This window comes from Amblyomma mixtum, chromosome 4 (assembly GCF_055824585.1).
Source record: "Amblyomma mixtum isolate Tamu chromosome 4, ASM5582458v1, whole genome shotgun sequence".
NCBI lineage: Eukaryota > Metazoa > Arthropoda > Arachnida > Ixodida > Ixodidae > Amblyomma > Amblyomma mixtum.
In genome coordinates this window covers 79,917,494-79,925,190 of record NC_143015.1, presented here as the reverse complement: position 1 = coordinate 79,925,190, position 7,697 = coordinate 79,917,494, and positions in this window count along the sequence as shown.

The following is a 7,697-nucleotide window of genomic DNA, read 5'->3' as shown; positions in this document are numbered from 1 at the left end:
CTGGAAAGAAACACATTTCAAATGTACCGGAGCGATAGAAGAATCAAAACAGGTGTGGAGTTTTAGCTGCTGCTAGTATTAACTGCTCGTCTTTTGACATCGATATCTTTTGCATATTCGAAATGATACGGGTAGCATAACGTCCCTTCTAATTAACACTTTCTTGGGCGTCAGCCTCAAACTGCCAGACTACCATCCTATATTGGTTCCTTACCTCCAACTCACTATAACTGTCATTCCAGCTAGATTTTCTAAACTGGAATTTTCTGGTTCGAAGCTTTTAATCACCCTTACGCTCATTGGTCTAACGTATCTTTTTTCTCTGCCTTCAATGAGTTAGCGAAGCTGGCGCTAGACATTCAACAAGTTAACGTAACTGAGCTCTTATTGCAGAAAATCGGCGCCGTCGTCAGCGTCGGCGTCGTTGGCTATGAGAAAAAAATCCGCTAAATATCCCCAAGGAAGCAACTTAAGTCAACCTAGGTTGCATCTCTGAGAAGCAACGTAAGTAAGTGGCAGCCTAAGTCAAGTGACCTTGTGGCGTTATCAGGACCTGCGCATCGCAGTGGGAGGAAGCTGAGCACCGTGGCAGGTGGCAGTTAAATTAATGATTGGTCATTACAGGTTGCTCGGGAAGAGCAACCTTGGTCTCGAAAGCCCCACCGGTGGCATCACCTGTCATCGCAGGGCAGTGGCACATCGCTTAAAGGGAGACTGAAGCACTTTTTTTGAAACTCAGGCTGGCAGCGGCGTCCTATAGTTTTCCATGCTGTATACTGGAATATCGCATCCAAATAAGGCAAAAACAAGCGTGAATTGCCTTTTTTAGCCGAAATATGCGGCCTGTGCCGCGGGGCACGCCGCGCGGCGCGCCGCCGCCCGTGATTGGTCAAGAGAGGTCGTGACGTCACTTTGAGGACCGGAGAAGCTGCCGATGCGGATCCGGCGCTGCGTTGAGTGCAGATCGCAGCTTTCCGTGTCGTTGTAAAAGCAAATACGGCGACTATTTTTTTTTTTACTGACCTCCGAAGAAAAGGATACTACAGTTTGCTCATTCCACGTATCGCCTGAAACCAAAAAAGACACAAGCAAAAAATTCTACGCCTAGCACAAGCGTACGCCAGCGTCAAAGACGCGATGCAGACCATGCGTAAAAGGTGCCAGCACAACCTCGGCTCGTATTCTCGGAAAGGAAGGGGTGCGAACAATACTCCAGTCAATTACCATCCCCGGACGCCTCCTGGCTCGCCCGGAAGAGCGTCATCCTAAAGAAAAGGCCCAAAGCACTGTGTACAAAAAATCCTGTTCTCAGTACCCGGCGTTGCAGGTTGGGGCAAGAAAGTATTTCGAGGAAACGATGAAGGAGCACAGAGTTGATGTCAAAATTAGCGAAGCGCAGTGGCCAAGCACTGCGAGGCATGTGATCACAGGATAGTGACGCAATCATTGTGCGCTGGAAACCATGCCAAATACGCGCACAAGGCAGCTGCTTCACTCGTGGCGCGTTCAGCAGATGCCAGAAAATATTAATCGCTGCCTCGGAAACCTTCGCCCTTCCTAGATTTGCAGTTTAGGTTCAGTGAAGTAGTTGCCAACTACTATATGTGTGTTTAAAAGCCAAGCTAGCTGCAACTCGTCCGCTGCCACAACTTGATGAAGAAACCGAGTAAGGTTGCGGTGTTTTTTTTTTGCAAAATCTCCGTTGCCATTGATTTCTCTCATAAATTTGCATCCGAAATCAACGTCGAACGCTTTCATTTCAATCGCTTAGCTACGATTAAACGAGATGCCGCATAGGAAGAGCTTCGATGCTTGCTTGCTTTGCTTTATTGTGCTTTGCTCTGCTTGCTTGCTTGGACACGTCGAACCGAGTATAAAATCACTAACCGAGCCTTGCACGTCTCAGGTGGTCTGGTAGCACCTAAGCTGAGGAAAGCGACACATTCTTAAGCCTCTATAAGGTTTCTTCAGGGGCTAAGTGAGCATGTTTCTACTTTTAAAAGAGCTAGGCGCTTCTTCGGAATGCTGACATATGCCTCTCATGCGCGAGAAAATCGAAGGAACTGTGTCATGGTTCAGCCGCGTCTTTTCGACAGAAATCTCCAGAGGTCCCATTAGGGACCTCTGGAGATTTGAATCTGATTCTCAAGGTCGGCTGACACGCTTTGTACGTCACAACGCACGCAGCACGAGAAAAAACGCGCGCTGAAAGCTCGCTCGGGCGCGCCGAAGTATCCCCGGCTCCTCAACGTGACGTCACGTTGGCCGACATGGACGAGGTTTCCCTCTCCGCTGTTCTCCTCTCCTACGCTCGCGCGGGGCGCGGGAGATTTGAACATCGCGTTTTTAATTGGTGATTGCGCCACTATTTTAGCCAAAATCGAAAAAATAATTTCATAGACGTGATCAGCAATGACACGACTTCAAAGCCCTAAAAAATTAGCTGATTCGAAAACCGCCTCAGTATCCCTTTAACCGCTGCACCACCGCCCCAGGAGTAGTATGAGGATTACCAGGGTAATGAACGTTGATAAAGATCGACTGATTCTGCATATATGGGAATTAACTCATTAGATGTCTATTCATACCCTTGAGGGTGAGCAGAAGTGTCCCCACGAATTATCCTTCTCGCCAACTTATGGACAACTCAACACAAAGACTTCATTGTAAGATCTGCTGCAGAGAGAACCAGTGTTATACCGTATAATGAAGGATTCGGCGGGATAATCAGGTTCTTCAGTTATCTATTAAGGCCCCTTTCATTTCCGCTGCTCTTAACCAAATTCTAAATTATACTAACCCTGACATTAACGTTACTAATCGTGGTCTAGGGCGTTTTTCTGAAAGTTTTATTTGTGATTTCTCGTCTACTCTATTTTGTACAAAGACAAAATAACGAAACTTGTATGTAATCGCATTCACCGAATAACTTTTCGTGTTAACATATCTAAACAGAATGGAAAGCATGGCTAGTTGGATGCTGTTCATGATGAAAATTCGGGTGCCAATGAACACGAAAGAAAGAAAACCACAGGACAAGCGCCGTCCTGTGTTCTTCTTTCTTTGTCTCCGTTTCTTTTGCGCCCGCATTTGCATCATGAACCATGTGTAAGCTTTGGTATAATGAGTCACTTTGAGTGGTAAGAAAACAAAACAAGAAACAGTGCCTTCTTGGAAGCGACTGCGCACAAATTATTCGCAAACGCATCATAAACTTTGTGAAACGTTGTACTGCCATGCCATTCGAAAGGCCTGACATAAATGCCTATTACAAAACTTTCAGTCGATCGTGAAAAATAATCCTGCAGAATTTTGGAACACAATTTTGCCGTCATGCACGACTTATAATATTTCACTGTGTGATAAAAACTGCAGTCAGCAGCTTAGGAAAGCTGCTGTTACTTCAGATCTGTGTTACCTGTTCCAACGTGCCACACTACAAGAATTAAAACTGCTCATTCATGAGTACAATAGATAATGCAATAGGAGGCTTATATTCATTTCATTTCATTTCATTTCATTTTAATACCTTAAAGACCCACGGGGGTATTACATAAGGGGTGGGTACAAACAGTCAACTGAACAAGTGTTATGTTGAAAAATGGTTGGTAACAGCTTCAGCCAATGTGGATGGGCATGAGATGGTAGCGATGTCATTGGAGAGGTCGTTCCAGTCTACAGACTAATTGAAGTTCTAAAGTCTAACTTTCGCAGGGGTAGAGGAAAAAATACAAAACTCTCAATCACTGTACATTTCTCTAGTATCGTTCGCTGCCATATATTCAAGCAAAGACTAGCAACAGGCGGAATTCCATATGATTGGAAAGTCGATAAAACAATCCCTGTCTATACATCTGGTGATAAAAACTCAGTGACCGCTACCCTACGTCTCTAATAACTATATAAGTTACTTGAATGCATCGTTGGCTCTAATTTCGCCTGCTGTCAACAAATAAACTTTTTTTTTCACTTGAACACAGGTGCAGAAAAGCATTCTTCTTTCACGCACAACCAATTGAATTTACTAGTAATCAATACTAGTGATCGTGAAGGAAGCCTAAAAGTCTTACTGCATATTCACTGTTTTTTCAAAGCATTTGATCGTGGCGATTATTGTCGCCGCATAGCTAAATTGTAATCCCTTAACTTAGGCTCCCTCGCTATATTCTGGATCACGAAATTTACATTCTTACAAGATCATTTCACGGTTTTCAACTTGTGACGTCATATGTGGCATCATAACGTGACGTCAGTCTTGGAGACATCACATCTGGCGTTCCTCACGGAAGTGCTTTTGGTCTGTTATTATTTGAAATGTTCATTAATGACCTGCCATCTCATATTAGATTATCTCTACAACTGTTCGGCGATGACTTGTCTTATGCAGCACGGGCTGGGAAATATTAATTTTATTTCTTTTTTTCTGCCCACACTGCTTAATGTTCATCGTTGAGTGCGCAATTTTTCATAAAATCAGTTCAACCACTGACCACGCCACGCCTAAGTAGGACCTTAAATCCGTGACTCAACTGGCGCACAATATGACTAATTGACTGATAATGCGAAATCATGAGTGTTAGCCAAAAAATTGGCAATGGCTTAGATCTACGTAGCGAAAGCTAAGGCGCGCTGTTCCTTTGTTTCCTGGGCAATTCGTTCTCTCTTCATGTCGTTCCGATGTCGATTCCAGGCCTACTCCTGCTTAGCAGACTTGTCGCCGTCCATACTGACGCCTCAACTCTGGTTGCGGCGCACGCGAGCTCTCCTTTTCAATCCTCCGACATGTTATGAGGCATGCGACACAGCTGGCGAAGCGAGCGGAGGCGAGCGCAACGACGAGGCAAGCGGTGTGACGTCATACCGAACGTCGGCGGCGGTGAGGCGCGCGGTGTGACGTCATGCCACATGGCGCGGCGAGCGCGCAGCGTCCGCCAGCTACGGCAGTTGCTAGGCAACGGCTCAAGGTCGTCTCTCTGTGCCGCCTCGGAGCACAGCCGCAGCGAAACCGCAAGTTCGTGGCCAATGTAGCTTTCGCTACAAAACATTTCAATTCGCCATTTATTTATTATTTTAATGTCTTTTCGCTAACTCGCACATCTTGTAACAATTTAGGGTCGTCGTCTGACTTCCGATCATTCTTAGGCGACACACATTCAAAGCATAACCGCCAAAGCATCGTGCACCCTTGGCTATCTGAAGCGAAATCTTCGTAGCGCACCGATTTCTGCACGCAAGCTTCAATACAGAAATTTTGTCCTTTTTCAGCTAAAATAGGCCTCTGCTGCCTGGTCACAACATCGGACACATCTCATCCATTTCCTCGAATCAGTTCAGAACCTTGAGCACGCTTTATTCCTCGCGAATGCAACCTCCATTCCAGTGATGCTAACACCAAGGTATCCGTATCGCTCAAAAGTGTGCAGTCACGAAGGGATATCTAACTAACCTGCTTACTGAAAAAGTAATCTAGAGTCATCACGAATCAACAATGCTACTTACAAGACCAATTTGAACACCACGCCCACTACATAACAGTCTAAGCGTTCAACGTCTATTCGGCTGAGCACTCGCGTTTTACTCTTCTGTACTGCCATCTGGTATTACTTGTTGCAATACTCCTCCGCATTGTAATTCTAACATTTTGGACTGATTTTAGTTTTAAGACAGAACTGAGCACCTTCTTGAAACAATAATACCTCATTGTAGAGTGCGTTCACCAGGGCCAACTAAGCGCATAGTCACTAACTATTGTATATGATTATATTCTTTATGTGTTATTATCATACGTATCAAAGGTGCATTGCCAGTCCACTAGCTAATGTGACGATGTTTCCGGTTGAGCTCAAGCTATACGGGACGTTGACCTTAGACTACTGGCAAAATTAACTCCTCAGTCTTTCCAGATCGAGTGCTGTTCAGTGCGTCTCACAACTTTTGTTTACAGAACACGTACAGCAAGCATATAAATGGTGTCATCAACCGAACAGCCGGATCGCACCTGTAGAAGGCAGACTTGTAGCAGGTGAAAATATCAGTGCAATCCCCTCATAATAAAACAAACCGGGTAGATAGACTAAGCACGTGTCAAATTCCAGTGCGAACTAAGCAACAACCTCAAACAACCAGCGATTAAATGTGGATGACGTGATCCCAGCTGCGCGGCTGGAGGAACAGAGAGATCACTGATCGTGAAAAACACAAAGGTGCACAAATTTCCCATTCAAATAAACCGCAATATAGAATATCGGTTGTTTTCAGCTTCACTAAATGTTTTCATAATAATTAAATAAATAATAAATAAATTTCATAATAATTTTAATGATAGTAATAATAATAAAAATAATAATAATAATGTTAATGAAATAATAATAATATTTTTTATTATTCGGCGGCATATAGATGGGCTGCACGGACACGCTAAAGCAAAAGCTGAATTTGTAGAGCGACGAGAGGCAAAAGTAGAAATTTGTTTCATTTCATTTCATTTATTTTTCCCTTAAAGGCCCGAGGGCATTACATAAGGGGGGGGAGCAAACTCAAGATTTGTACTAACATGACAAGAACACTACAGAGAAAGAAAAAAAAATAACAGTGAAAAGGAATATAAATGTACAGCAGGTAAGGGGCGTCGAAAAGGTTATACAATATGTAACAAGTAAACAAAATTAACACATGAGTAAACAAAGGCTAAGGAATGAAAAAAAGCAAGGACACTTGTCTGTATCAAGCACAACATATAATTGAAAAGATTGCTCTCACGAAAAATGGTCTTTTAGTATTTCACGGAATGATTTGCGATTAGTGCATGATACAATGGTGTTTGGCAGGGCATTCCTAGAGCTATTGCGTACGGGAAAAAAGAACTGAGTGCTAACGTGCGACAGTTGATGCGAGCGATGCTATGATTGTGGTTCAAGCGGCTAGACGTCCTATGGGGGGGTTCTAGTTTTGCGTGGCGTGAGCGCGGATGGTAATAGAAATGATGCAGAAGACAGAGGCGAGATATGATGCGGCGTGACACGAGCGATGGAATGGAGACGGACTGTTTCAGTGCAGTGATGCTGGTTTTTTTTTTTAATAGGAAGATGTTATAAAGCGGATGGCGCGGTTCTGTACGGCTTCGAGGTCCGCGGTGCGCATTTAATTATCATTAAAGTACGCGTCAATACGAATCAGGACAGAACAATAAAATAATTGAAAAATTTAGTTCAAAATTGGCCCTAATTCAGCACTCCGCAGCCTTTTGCCGAGGTGGATGTGCGAACGCTTATGTGGCGTTTCATTAAAAAAAAATTTAGGGGGCACTTTGTTGACCTAAAGTGCGGTGAGGCGAAAGCCCTAAGCGCGGTGCTTCTGCTTGTGTCGCTGATGTATAAAGATGTTAAGCTTTGCCTCTAAGAGTGGAACGCGACAGCGTCTTGCAACGCTGCCAGGGAGTCCACAGAAAGCCATCACCCGTTCGGCTCTGCGCCTTGCTCGACGGTAAATTGTTTTTTGAGGAAAGGAAATGTGTCTGTCTCGTATATCTCGCTGGTCACCTGAGCCTCGCCGTAAGGAAAGGGAAGAAGATGGGAGTGAACGAAGACGCCGTATTAGCTAGATGCGCCTTCGTTTATTCCAAACCATCTAGCTGGCATGGCGGACTGGTCAGCGTGCTTGTCTCGCATTCCTGACACCCTGGTTCGATTCCCCAACTC